Raw genomic sequence first — 13,917 nt, 5'->3', positions numbered from 1 at the left:
TAAAGTGGGCATCTTGCAGTTTCCTTTGCAATTGTTTCAAGTAATCTTCAACAGGACGAGCAGCATTAGTTGGAATTCCTCTTTCACCAGTCCAAAATTCTTTCAAAATGGCTAATGGTCCAGCAGGTAATCTTCCATAAACCAATTGATATGGTGACACTCCAGTGATTGCATGAGGTATTTCCCTATATGCAAAAAGTAAATAAGGAAGGTGAGCGTCCCATTCATTCCCATGTTCTTGGATGTTTTTGTTCAACATGTTTTTCAAAGTTCTGTTCCATCTTTCAACTGCTCCCATACTCTCAGGATGACCCGGAGTGGAAAATCTAGGAGAGACTCCCAATATGTCATGGAAAGCTTGAGTTAACTGTGCTGTAAAATTTGTACCTTGGTCCGTACATATAGTCTTAGGGAAACCAGTCTGACAGAAAATCTTCAACAGCACATCGCAGGTAGTCTTTGCAGTAATATGTTTGACCGGTATGGCTTCCGCCCATCTTGAACACAAATCAATAGCGCATATGATGTACGAGTGTCCTCTTTTAGATCGGGGCTCTAAAGGTCCAATACAATCCACGCTCCAAACCTCAAATGGATTATTAGGCCTTACAATTGGCTGTATAGGAATTCTATCTCTATATGTTGTAGTTCTTCGTAACTGACATGGCTTGCATGCTTCACAAAATGTTTTCACGTCACTTTTTATTGAAGGCCAGAAAAATGAATATTTAATGCGTTGCTTAGTTTTCTGTTCTCCCAAGTGTCCAGCTAAAGGAATTTCATGAGCCATCTGTAAAACTTCCTTTCTCTTGCAACTAGGCAGAACAACTTGTTTTACCTTCTCCCCACAAACAACATCATTATGCATCAGCAAGCAATCTTCTACTTCGAACGATCTTTCCTTCTTAGTTGCTTTTTCCCATGCATCTTGTAACGTTACGTCCTCTTTCTGAAGTTTGATAAATTCCTTTCTCGTCTCACTGTCAAGATTAGAATCAACTTTGTTTTCTAAGTTGACCGGTTCTGCAAACAACTCTCTTTCTGAACAGGATTCAGGTGCTTGATCTTCATTGGCCTCGATATTTGCGACTTTGATTATTTGGGATTCATCATTAATGACTTGTCTTGCATTAACACTGTATAACTGTACATGTTCTAGGAGAGCCTCATATGCAGTTTGACAAATTAGCATATCATTCACCAGCTTTTTGGAAACAGCAAATGTAATTGGTACTGAATCATGCCATCCATCATCCATTTTTATATTGAATATTCTCAAGGGAACAATTTCACTATCACCAAAAGCTGATACTAATTGGATTTGTCCTTCTCCAGCACTTTCAATGTCTTTTACTAAGTCCGCTCGCACAACAGAGATTTGTGCTCCAGAGTCTACAGTTCCTTTGAAGACAACATCACCACATTTGACTTTTACAGTCTTCAATTCATCAATATTCTGTGCTAAGAAGTTACAGGTGGATTTGGGAGTAGACATCTGTACTGTCATAATATTTTTCGTATTATCCTCAGCCTGCACTGCATTACTTTGGGCTTTGACTGGTAGAGGTTTGTTTCTTTGAGAATTCTGCTTACTTATGTTCCTATCCCTGCATTCTCTCGAATAATGACCTTCTTTGCCGCAAGAAAAACATGTAGGTACAAAACGTGTTCGATTATATTGAGTTTCATGGCTGTTATTAGAATAAAAATTATTGTACTTGTGACTTGTCACTTTATCTTTATTTCCTATATTCATTTCTTCTTTATGGCGTGGTTGATTCCATTTATTCGAAGGGAAGGTCCTGTGAAAAGATTTCTCTTTACTGTTCAATGGCACAGCTGGTTTCTTGGTTTTCCGATGAATGTCCTCATATTCATCAAGTTTTTCCACAAGCACCTTTGGAGTTTTTATTTTAGACCAGTCATCTATAAAATGTTCACGCATCTCGGTGGGCACCTTCTTTTTCATTTGGTCCGTTATGAGAAGATCTTTAAGTTCATCAAAGGTTTGAATATTTAACCCATTAAGCCATTCCTCGCAAAAATTTCTAATTTCATAAAAGAAATCTTTCCAGGTTCCTTCGGGGTTCTTTTGATGTGTGACAAACATTTGGCGAAATTTTTCAGGGCTCATTTTAAATCTTTGAAGTAATAATTTTTTCACATATTCATAATCAGCCGCATCTTTTTCTGGTTCACGAGCAATAAGGCATACGATATCTGACGGTATAATACTCATAAGATGCGTCACCCAGCATTCCTTCGGTAAATTTAAGATTTTTGCTTGACGTTCGAACGAAACTAAGAATAAACTGATATCATCATTTTTTGAATCAAATTTTGGAATTAACTTATGTAAATCAATCTTGAATTGTCTAGATTCTTTCACCTCATTTTCATCTCCTGTTTTCATCTCGATTTGTTTCTTCCGAAGCTCGAATTCCATTTCATCCTTCCTTTTCTTTTCTTCAACTTCATCTTGCCTCTTTCGTTCCGCCATTTCAAATTCTTCTTTTCTTTTACGTTCTTCAATTTCAAGTTCTTCTTTTCTTATGCGTTCATTTACTTCGAGTGCTTCTTTTCCTTTACGATCGTCTATAATAGTGTTCAACAGTTCTTTACAAAAATCTTCATCGAAATTTTCATTCTTCAAGATGAGCTCTTTCAACTCAAACACTCTTAGATTAGTAACATTTTCAACCCCCATTTCTATTGCCATGAATTGCAAGTCTATTTTTAAGCCTTTTCCTAAAAACGCCATCTCGCACCTTATTATAATTAACTTAAACTAATTACTTTACCTTGGTTAAAAAAATCTAAAAGTTTGATATGTAAAAGAAAAATAATAAAATATTTTAAACTTTTTTTTTTTTTTACATATATCTGATTAAATTTAAATTCAGCCATATGCTATTATAATAAAAAAAAATTAGTAATATCCTATTGTAATGTATACACGTAATACCACACAAAAAAAAAATCTCTTCAAATGCAATAAAAAAAGGTCTTTTTAAATTAGAATTCAACTTAAAACAAACAACTTATTAAAATGCAATCCTAAAACAGAACTACAAAATTCTCGAAACATAAATCAAAATTTTATTAAAACGCAACCTTCTTAAGTTAAAATAATACCAAAGCACTTGGTAAAATAATAGCAAACTACTTCTTAAAATCAAATCAAAATCACTGATGAGAACATAAAAAAAAATCAAAAAGCATTAGACCTCAAGAACACAGTAATAGTAATAAATCACTAGATAATATTTCTAGCAACAGAATAAATGTATATCTTATATCAATAACAGAATGAAGTGAATACTTTTGACAAAATATTTCTCTTAATCACCACATGAAATTACTTTTCAAAACAAACTAATAAAATCTATCACTTTAAATATAAACATTCAATCGTATATTTATTATTCTTTTTCAGAGTCATCACTTTCCTTTTTTTTTTTTTAAAGAATGAATAAGAATTCACCAAAACAAAACAGCATTTCACTTACTGGACTTCTTTTTTTTTTTCATTAATCATAAAACAGAATGCCAAATATCAAATCAGAAAACATATAAACTTTACTGATATATAATTTAATATTCAATAAACCATAAGGAGAAGATTTCATTTAAACATCTACCATCATTAAAAGCAGTTATACAATATTTCAGAATTACTAATTCCAAAGTCATAAATAACTCTTATAAAGTATAAACATTTCTTCAACTAAGAAACGAATTAATCCATTACTTCCGCTTTCGGAAAATAAGTTTCACTTTGTATGCTTAACTTTCTTTTTTAAAATCTTTAAAAAGCAATAGATTTTAGAATAAACTGCAACTTTATGCTTTTATACAGATATAAACACAGTAAATATATATTTTCGTTGATTAAAAAATAAGTTTTCTTAAGATTAGGATAATCTTTACACATTAAAACACAATAAAGTGATCAGGTTGATCAAAAGGTTTTGAAATGACCAGGACGGTCTCTGAACGAACGATAATATTAAACGTTTTAACCGGGATGGTTAAAATCTATATTTATTTATGATCAGGATTGATCAAATTTATATTTAGTAAACTAAATATAAAAACTACTTATCGTCTTGGATTAACGCATCTATTCTTTTTGTTTTGTGAAAACAAAAGTTCCACCACATAAATTGAACTGATGTCAAAGAAACTATGAACTAAATATTAAATTCTTTATATTTTCGATGAAACATAAATACTCCTTTGAAAACTTTTGGAAACAATGATATATTAAGAACAAAGCGTTCTTTCTTCAAACCAAAACAAAAATGCGTTTTCTATGGCAGAAAACCTAAATGAAAATATGTTTTCTATGGCAGAAAACCTAAATGAAAATATGTTTTCTATGGCAGAAAACCTAAATGAAAATATGTTTTCTATGGCAGAAAACCAAAATTATTCCTTCTACAACGAATATTTAATACGATTCTGATGAATCAAAACTATACGATTCTGATGAATCAACCCAATAAGTTAAACTGTAACTTATTATTTACATACAATTAATATCAATACCAATTCCAAAAGTAATCAAGGCTAATAATAATGCACTCTTACTATTATTTTAAATTTAACTAAAATTTTACTAGTGAGTGTGGACTCCTCTTACCTGGTGTTTAATGGAATCCTTCATTTTCTTGATTGGAAAACCTTATTTCGGTTTCATTAGCTTATTTCATCTAGAATTCCATCCTTGCACGACTACGCCACTAAAACTTTGCAGGTTCTTTTTCAAATTTTCATAATGTGAAATGATTTTCACACTAAACCTTTCTTGGCATAAAACAAATTTATTTAAACACATACTATGCCACATCACAAACATAAAATTAAGTATATAAAAAAATTATTACGAATCACATAATCAAAAAGCGCTTCGCTCCTTCCTCCCACATACTAATCCTTTTTACACCACACTAATAGAAGAGAGATTCTTTTTTAATTAATTCTTAAGTTTTGTTCATATCTCGCAGCGCCATCTAGTGGTGGCAAACCTTACAATAACAATTATGAACAGCGACAAATATTAAGTATTGAGTATAGTAAAGTGCGGCGTGCTCTCTGCTTTCGCTTATGCGCCAAATGTATCAAAGCGAAGCGTTCTATGGTTCTACTTACGTATCGAATATGTTGCCACATTTTTAATACGAAAGTTAAACTTTTCTCCACTTTGATAAATGTAAATTAATGCGAACCTTACAATTAAATTATTAATTCCTTCGTATATTATTGGTTTAAGTTGTCGAAAATTAATATTTCAATTGCAAGGTTCGCATTAGCATACATTTATAAGAGTGGAGAAAAGTATATGCATTTTTTAATAGTTTTTTGAATATGGCTCTTTGAAGACGAAAAAGCATAGATTTTCTTACAAAATGACTGATAACTAAAAAACTAATCCAAATTTTTGAAAAAGAAAAAAAATACTTCTTCATTATGTCAAAACACAATTATGTGCCGAGTTTCGTGCCTGGGCGAGGCTTCTGGGGTGATATATTGTGATTACAGACAGACAAACAGACACACAGCCGCGTTTATTATTATGTATAGATAATAATACTATTAATTAGCTCTGTAAAACAATGTGTTTTTTTAGTCACAATTGATCTTTTAAAGCATTTTTTAAGAAACGAATTCAAAAACGAAAGGATAACTGTTTTATTTTATAACCATCGACTTAATTTTGGATTTACGACTACCAATGTTCTTTACGCAACTACATATCTGCATATGTAATTTTGAAACCGATCCAGATGACAAGGGAAATCCTGGAGAAAGTATTGGGAGAAATTTCTTTCGTAGAGGACATTTTGATGGGACTGACCCGCATTTGCGTTACTTGGAGAGGTGAAAGACAGAACCTCTTACGGTTAGCCTGACGTCAAGTGGACTCTAACCCATGATCTCTCTACCACTGAGGATATTTTGCATCAGCACTGTGGTCGGTGTGAGTCGGGTGCGGAATTCGTATCGACCAGTCATCGTTCGGTTTCGAACCCGGTTCACCTCATTAGGAGGCGAACAGTCTATCCCCTGAGCCACCACGGCTTAAGGATATCTATTAGCAAAAGTATTGAATTAGCATAATAGGTTCTATTCCATAAGAAAATTTATTAGTGGTATCTATAATGCTAACAAAATCTGTTCTCCAAAAATTATTTTAAAATAATAACACCATAAGTATTTATTTTAGAGTAGCATTTAAACTGAGGATTTTGTCAATAGCTTTTTCGTTTTTATCCGGACAAAACTTCGTTCAATAGTCAATAAATTCTAAGAAAAGGGATAAGCAATGATCCGTATGATCTTTTGATTCTATGTTATTAACTTTTACTTGTTAACATTTTGCATGACATTTACTTATTTCTGTAGCGGAGTCATAATTTTGACATTTTGGATTGATTTAAAACAATTCTTTTAGGACACAACAGACAAAATAACGATCTAAAAATGAAGAACCAACAGACAAAAGACTTAACTATCAAAAACAGCTTATCATTATAGATTTGACCTTCACCACTTTAAATTATTTTAAGCAAATTAATTGCTGAATATAAAATGTATAATTTACTAATAAGCAAAAAGAACGTTCTCGTTTGAAGGAAATTCCTTTTTTTTCCAAAAAGTATCAAATATGGAATTTACTTTTTAGTAGCTCATATAAGAAAATACATACTTTATTTAAGCAATCATGCATTGTTCTTCTTTCCTTAATTGCTCTTTTACTACTTTAAATGAATAAAAAGTTGGGCGTTAGTGACAATAAAAGCTATTACCTGACTTGATAACGTTATCTTTGGATAAAATAAAATCAAAATGCAAAGATTAATGAGCACATTTTTGACGAAATTTTCTCCTTGTAGTTTAAGGTACTGAAATGTTATAAGCTTATAATCTAAATTTTAAATCATCTTACTCAATGTCATTAAAAAAAATGTGTTGTTTAGAAATATGATTTTATTGTAATAAAACATGTTTCTGTAGCATTAAGAAATATGTAGCACCCTATTATTAAAAATAATTCAAAAATTATCATTTATATTGAGACATTAATAGCGATGGCTATTTATTAATTTAACGTAATCAATGTTTTAAGTAATACAGATATATGAATTAATTTAAACGAAGACAGAATTAAAAACACATTCATCAAATTCTTCATTCCAATGTCATCATATACTACATTACAGATGATTTTTCTTTAGTTTTTCAGTTAACGGAGATAAAATTCATGAGAAACAACAGTTTTAAATCATTTTTCCAACGCCACCGCCTCAGGCAATCGAACATGAAATCGCGACCCTGCATCACAATGACAGTAATTGAGAAGCAGCAGCTTGACATCTCTACTCCACTCGGTGGTCCCATTTTACCCGACAAACAACGCGGCAAGCCGAACATCTTTATCTCGATTAATTGAGCATTTAGATTGGATAATCATTACTTGGCCCCTAAGTATTATAGGGACTGGGATATAATTACGATGAGACTTTTTTGCTTTCCCTATTTTTATAATTACGCCTCGTTCTTTTTACATGCCTTTTGTTTACTTAATATTCCGTATAATAATTCCAATAATACACATGTTTTGTTGAAAGGGAGTGAGTTACTGGATTTTATTAGTTTTTTCAGAATGTAAAAAAAAAAAAAAAACTAATTAACTTTGGTTTTGAGAAGGATGTATTTCACGGTTTTATGAAACAAAATGCAGTGGAACATGTATATTGACATGCAATAGAAAAGTTTGTTTTAGATTATTGGATTTATAAGTTTTTTTAGAATGTTAACAAAACAAAAAAATCTAATTAAATTTGGTTTTGAGACGGATGTATTTCACGGTTTTATGAAACAAAGTACATTGAAACATGTATATTGACAGGCAATAGAAAAGTTTTTTTAGATTATTGGATTTATAAGTTTTCTTAGAATGTTAGCAAAAAAAAAAAAAAAAAACTAATTAACTCTGGTTTTGAGAAGGATGTATTTCACGGGTTTATGAAACAAAGTACAGTGAAGCTTGTATATTGACATGCAATAGAAAAGTTTTTTTTAGATTATTGGATTTATAATTTTTTTAGAATGTTAACAAAACGAAACTAATTAACTTTGGTTTTGAGAAGGATGTATTTCACGGGTTTATGAAACAAAGTACAGTGAAACATGTATATTGACTTGCAATAGAATAGTTTTTTTAGATTATTGGATTCATAAGTTTTCTTAGAATGTTAAAAAAAAACTAATTAACTTTGGTTTTGAGAAGGATGCATTTCACGGGTTTATAAAACAAAGTACAGTGAAACTTGTATATTGACATGCAATAGAAAAGTTTTTTTAGATTATTGGATTTATAAGTTTTTTTAGAATGTTAACAAAAAAAACTAATTAACTTTGGTTTTGAGAAGGATGTATTTCATGGTTTTATGAAGCAAAGTACAGTGAGACATGTATATTGACATCCAATAGAAAAGCCAACGAAAGTGAAAAAAAATGAGTTTTTTTAATTGAAAATTCAATAAGATAAACTACATATTAAAAAAAAATTAAAAATATTTTTTTTATTAGTTTTCTAAAATTTTATTTTAGCGTTGGAAGCATAAAAATTAGCAATAGAAAGAAAATAGTTATCAAGCCGCTTTCTCGAAATCGATCCTGAAGCACTTATGTTTTTTCGATTGCGTGACAGTATAAGTTGATCTCTTGTTGAGTATTGATTAAGGGATCAATTTAGATAAGTGATCAACTTACATTGGGAGATGAATGATTGTTTTTGTTCTATTATTTTTTAAATCACGTTTTTCTTGTTTTTCATATATTTCCTTTATGTTTAGCAATCAAAATGAAGATAAATGCAAAAAATTTTTTTAGTTCGACTTAAAAATTTTATTTATCAAATACCCCATGTATCTCAAGCAATAAGATTATTTACCAGACTGAAATAGAATGAACATAAATATAATATTAAATCGATGAATTAAAAAAAACGAAGACAAATTTTTGCATGTGCATATTTTGTTAGCGATGTTTTCCAGGTAATTTATTCTAACTAATTTCTTAAAATATCAATATGCATGAATAAATATCTAGCTAAAAAAATGCTTTCCATTTCAATATTTTATTTATTTCATCTATTTTTTCAGTCAGTGAAATTCGTATACATTACCCAGTATCTAGAAAATTTCCTAAATCGGCTTTTTTTTGTTGGTTAACTTAAGAGGAATTTAAAATCGCAATAAATAACAAATATGGATCCTTTTATGTAGGATAAATTTGGCTCTTGGTGATGGTGGTTAACTTAGACAGGTGGCCAGCTTCAAGGTTCGACAATTTTACAGATTTCACTGTTTTAACTGATAAAACTGACGATATCATAGTATTAAGAGTGCGTCAATTAAATTATATATTTTTAAAACTAATAAAACATTCTAATGACTTGAACGCAGTTATATTGCTCGGTCTGAGCCGTAGTGACTCAGGGGATAGAGCGTTCGCCTTCCAATAAGGTGAATCGGGTTCGAATCCCAGCGATGACTGGTCGATTCCAATTTCGCATCCTACTCGCACCGACCACAGTGTTGATATAAATATCCTCAGTGGTGAAGGATCATGAGTTAGAGTCCCCTTGCCTTGAGAAGCAAACCGTGGGAGGTTTTCTTGGTTTTACTCGCTATGTAAACACAAATGCTGGTTAGTTCTATCAAGAAGTCCTCCACGAAGGCAAATTTCTCTCAATATTTGATCCAGGAGTTTCCTTGTCTTCTGGATTGGGGTCAAAATTACAAGGTCCCGGAGTTCAACATTAGCAGTCGTAAACTCATAAATTGGGTCGGCTGTTCAGTGACGATAATAATGTTACTCAGTCTAATAAAAGCCACCGAAAAAAAGTGGAAATTTAAACAGATTGGTTACCGTAATTTGTACTAATTGTTTAACTTCTTCAAGAAAAACTTTAAACTCTATTACAATATTTTTGTGTTGCATATATTTTTTTTTACTTACTCTCCCGCAGTGGACTGACCGTTAAGTCACTGTTCCCAGCAGATGACCAAAGTTAAGCATTAATGACTGCTGTCAGAGAGCGGATGGGTGACTACTTGGATCAGTATGCGATGGAATAGAGGGCGTACGCATGTCTAGCTCATTATCATCCTATGGGATGTTTCCCGGTCTGGCACCAGTAGCCCTTTGGACAGCTCTAATGTGACCTAAATAAACAATTACTACTTTATTTTACTTTAGAAAGCTGTATGACACTGATGAAACCTAGTGGACTCTTATTAATTCGAATTCAGAGGATAAGGTTAAAAAAAAAAAAGAGTTAGTCTAAGTTCTAATAAGAAAAATATGCATAAAAAAGCAATAAACGCTATAAAATTGAATTTAAATAAAATATTTAATTAAAAATAACCATGGTTTCATAATATTTAATTTTAGATCTACACGTAGCGGCATTACAAGAATGAAGAAATTTAATAAATTCTGTAAACATAAAAGACTTGAAGCCGTGTCGTGATAAAGCCCCATTTTTCAAATTGTTTAGGAAATGTTTTTAGGCGAGAGAAACCATTTTGGCAATACCATGTTAATGAGTATTGTGCTTCTTTCAAAAAGTATATCCCGGAAGCTTTTAAGTTACATAACTGGATACAGAGCTAAGAATTCGTCTGAAATTAAAATTGGATTAGTGAAAATATGCCACTTTTGCCTAACTTTATTAAAAACCGTTTGGTTGAACTGGTTCAGTTTTGCATTATTTATTAAGTCTTCGATTTTAAAATTAATTAAACGGAAAATTGTTTTTAATGAGTTTAGGAAGTGAAATTAACATTAAACAGTGGTCCGAACTTTCGATTTCTTTCCTGCCTAAATGAATCGAATCGTATTTTCCAAAATGCAACTAACCCTTTATTTTGAGGATCAAGAATACAAATCCATCAAAAAAAAAATTGTAGCTTATTCAGAGAAAGTACATTTTCGTTTTTGATTTCGTAACTTACCTGCTCTAATTTATTATTCGGCCCTGGAATTTTTAAGATTGATGAAATTCCAATTATTAGAGTTACTCAGGATGTTTGCTTTTCTTGCACTTTGTGCTTATATAAATAGACAAGTTTTTTTTAAAATTTTTTTTGAAAAGTTTATTATCCTTACGTTGTCCAGGGAGAAGAAAGTAGAAATATATTTAATTAAGTTGAAGATTACGAATTAATAAATTTTTTGTGACAGGATACCTTGAAACATGTTTCTTATCAAAAGATAGCGTCATTATTGCTCAAAAGAAAGAATATGAAAAATAAAGAATATGAAAAAGAATAAATCTAATATCTAAGAATAAAGTCTAATAATATCTAAGAATAAAGAATATGAAAAAGGTAGATTTGGGCAAACAGTTGTTTTTTGCAGCTGATTTCGAATCGAGTAGATTCAAAGTACGATATTTATATGAAATTAATTTGTAACAACCCCCTAAACTTCACCAAGGAAAAAAAATCAACTCTATAACTGTATGTTTGAAATATAGTTAGTGAACCGACTGCACAGCAAGCAAGAATTCTACTATTTATATAACTAAATACATATACTACTAACAAATCATGCAAATTATTGGTTCTCTATATCCGGAATCTTTAAAACAAATGTTCTTCTGCCTATTGCAGAATTATTATTCGTAAAGATTTAGTGCAATTGGGAATAATTTGCTTTATAAATTATTAACTAACGAAATATATAGCCTCTATGTAACACTCTACAACGAAGTTTCTTTACAGCGAATTTTTTATGACATTAAATGACATTCAAAATATGCTACATATAACGAAGACGTTGTTTCCCTATAAATAATTTTTTAGACCTTTGTTTTTAAACTTATAAATCCTATAATCTAAAAAAACATTGATTTCAACATTGACGCATGTCATTATACAAGTTTCACTGTACTTTGTTTTATAAGATCGTAAAATACATCCTTCTCCAAACCAAAGTTAATTAGTTTTTTTTTTGTTAACATTCTAAAAAATACTTATAAATCCAATAATGTAACAAAACTTTTCTATTGCATGTCAATATACATGTTTCACTGAACTTTGTTTCATAAACCCGTGAAATACATTCTTCTCAAAGCCAAAGTTAATTAGTTTTTTAAATTTTAGTCATTTTTTGGATGTTTATCTTTTTTATTTGCGTCATTTTTTAAGAAAGTTGCATTTAATAACGGGAATGACATTCAAAATATACTCCATATAACATAGTGGTTGTCTCCCTATAACTAGTTTTTCAGACCTATATCTTTTTCAATTTTCGTCATTTTTTTGGTATTTTTCTTTCTTATTTGCGTCATTTTTTAAGAAAGTTGCATTTGACAACGGGAATTTCTGTGCAACCTCACTCCCAAATGCCTGTCTTTGGAATCAATCGCATTATTCATTCCGGCGAAATGATTCATTTTAAACACTCCTTTAAAATGTGGGGTTTTTCATTTTAATTAAAAACATCCTAGTTACATGCTTTTTAAGTTATCATAATGAAAAACATTTAGTTAAATTTCTTTAAATATCCAGAGAAAAGAGATTCGGGTCCACAATAAACAAATTACCAATTTCTATGCTGTTTGCAATAAGCGGATGAGATCTGAAGGTAATTCTCGGCATATTAACGTAAATTAACATTAAATCTCAGAAAATTTCAATCGAAATCTTGAAAAGATAAAAAAAATTGTACCCAAAATGCATAAATCATGAGATTTGATTTATGTCTCTAGATAATAATTAAATTTCAATTATTAAAAATTTCGTATAATAAAATTTTGATGTGCTGAAATAGAATTGAATAGATTATTAAAATTATGCAATTAAGAACAAATTAATTAAATTGGTAAACATGAAAGTATGCAGTATAAATTCGTAAAAGGCGATATTTGTTAATATTATAATAATGGATACAAATTGAGTCAATAAATTTATTACTGGTCAGTACCTCATCCTTTGTTAGTCGGATCTTGCGTATAAAAGGAAATAAATTAATTACTATAATAAAATTACTCTAGAGATATCAATGAGATAAATTACTACTTCTTAACTTCACCACTTTGTGCATCCTATTAAATTTATCAATCTAATTCAGTTAGCGCCATGCAGTATATTAAAAAAAACTTCCGCCTTTGAATTTATCATCCTATTTTAGTTTGCATTGAGGAATTTTGTATATCAGGTCTTTTGAAATAAATGTGGCCACTGATTCCAACTTATAAATTTTGCCGACCGTATTCAGTACTAAATATGTTCTATGCTTTGTTACAATATCTAAAAGTAATTCATATATTTTTAAAAAAATTACCACTGCCTTGCAATTCACAAAAAATGGTAAACTTACTTTAATTTTCTGACTCTTTACTCGCAATGAAAGAGCTATGTTTTATAGAAGAAAATTTACTAAACTTGTTGGAAAATGACTGAATTTCTTCAAATATTTGGGATTAAAAACATACTATACGAGTTATGCGTTATGGATGATGGAAAAACAATACATCTTTTTGAAAAATGACAGAAATATTTTAAACACCTGATATTTAAAACATAATGTGAGTGCTATGCGTTATGGAGGATGAAAAACCAATACAATTTGTTGACAAATGACAGAATTATTTTAAACATCTGATATTTTAAATATAAATCGAGAGCTTAGCGTTATGGATGATGGAAAATTAATACAACTTGATGAAAAATGACAGAATCATTTTAAACATCTGATATTTTAAATATAATGTGATAGCTATTAGTTATGGATGATGAAAAACCAACACAACTTGTTGACAAATGACAGAATCATTTTAAACATCTGATATTTTAAATATAAATTATAAGATATGAGTTATGGATGATGATCTAT

Source organism: Parasteatoda tepidariorum, chromosome 9 (assembly GCF_982258835.1).
Source record: "Parasteatoda tepidariorum strain Cologne lab strain chromosome 9, Ptep-v5.0, whole genome shotgun sequence".
In the NCBI taxonomy this organism is placed as follows: Eukaryota; Metazoa; Arthropoda; class Arachnida; order Araneae; family Theridiidae; genus Parasteatoda; species Parasteatoda tepidariorum.
The sequence above is the reverse complement of the archived record's forward strand: the minus strand, read 5'-3'. Positions refer to the sequence as shown.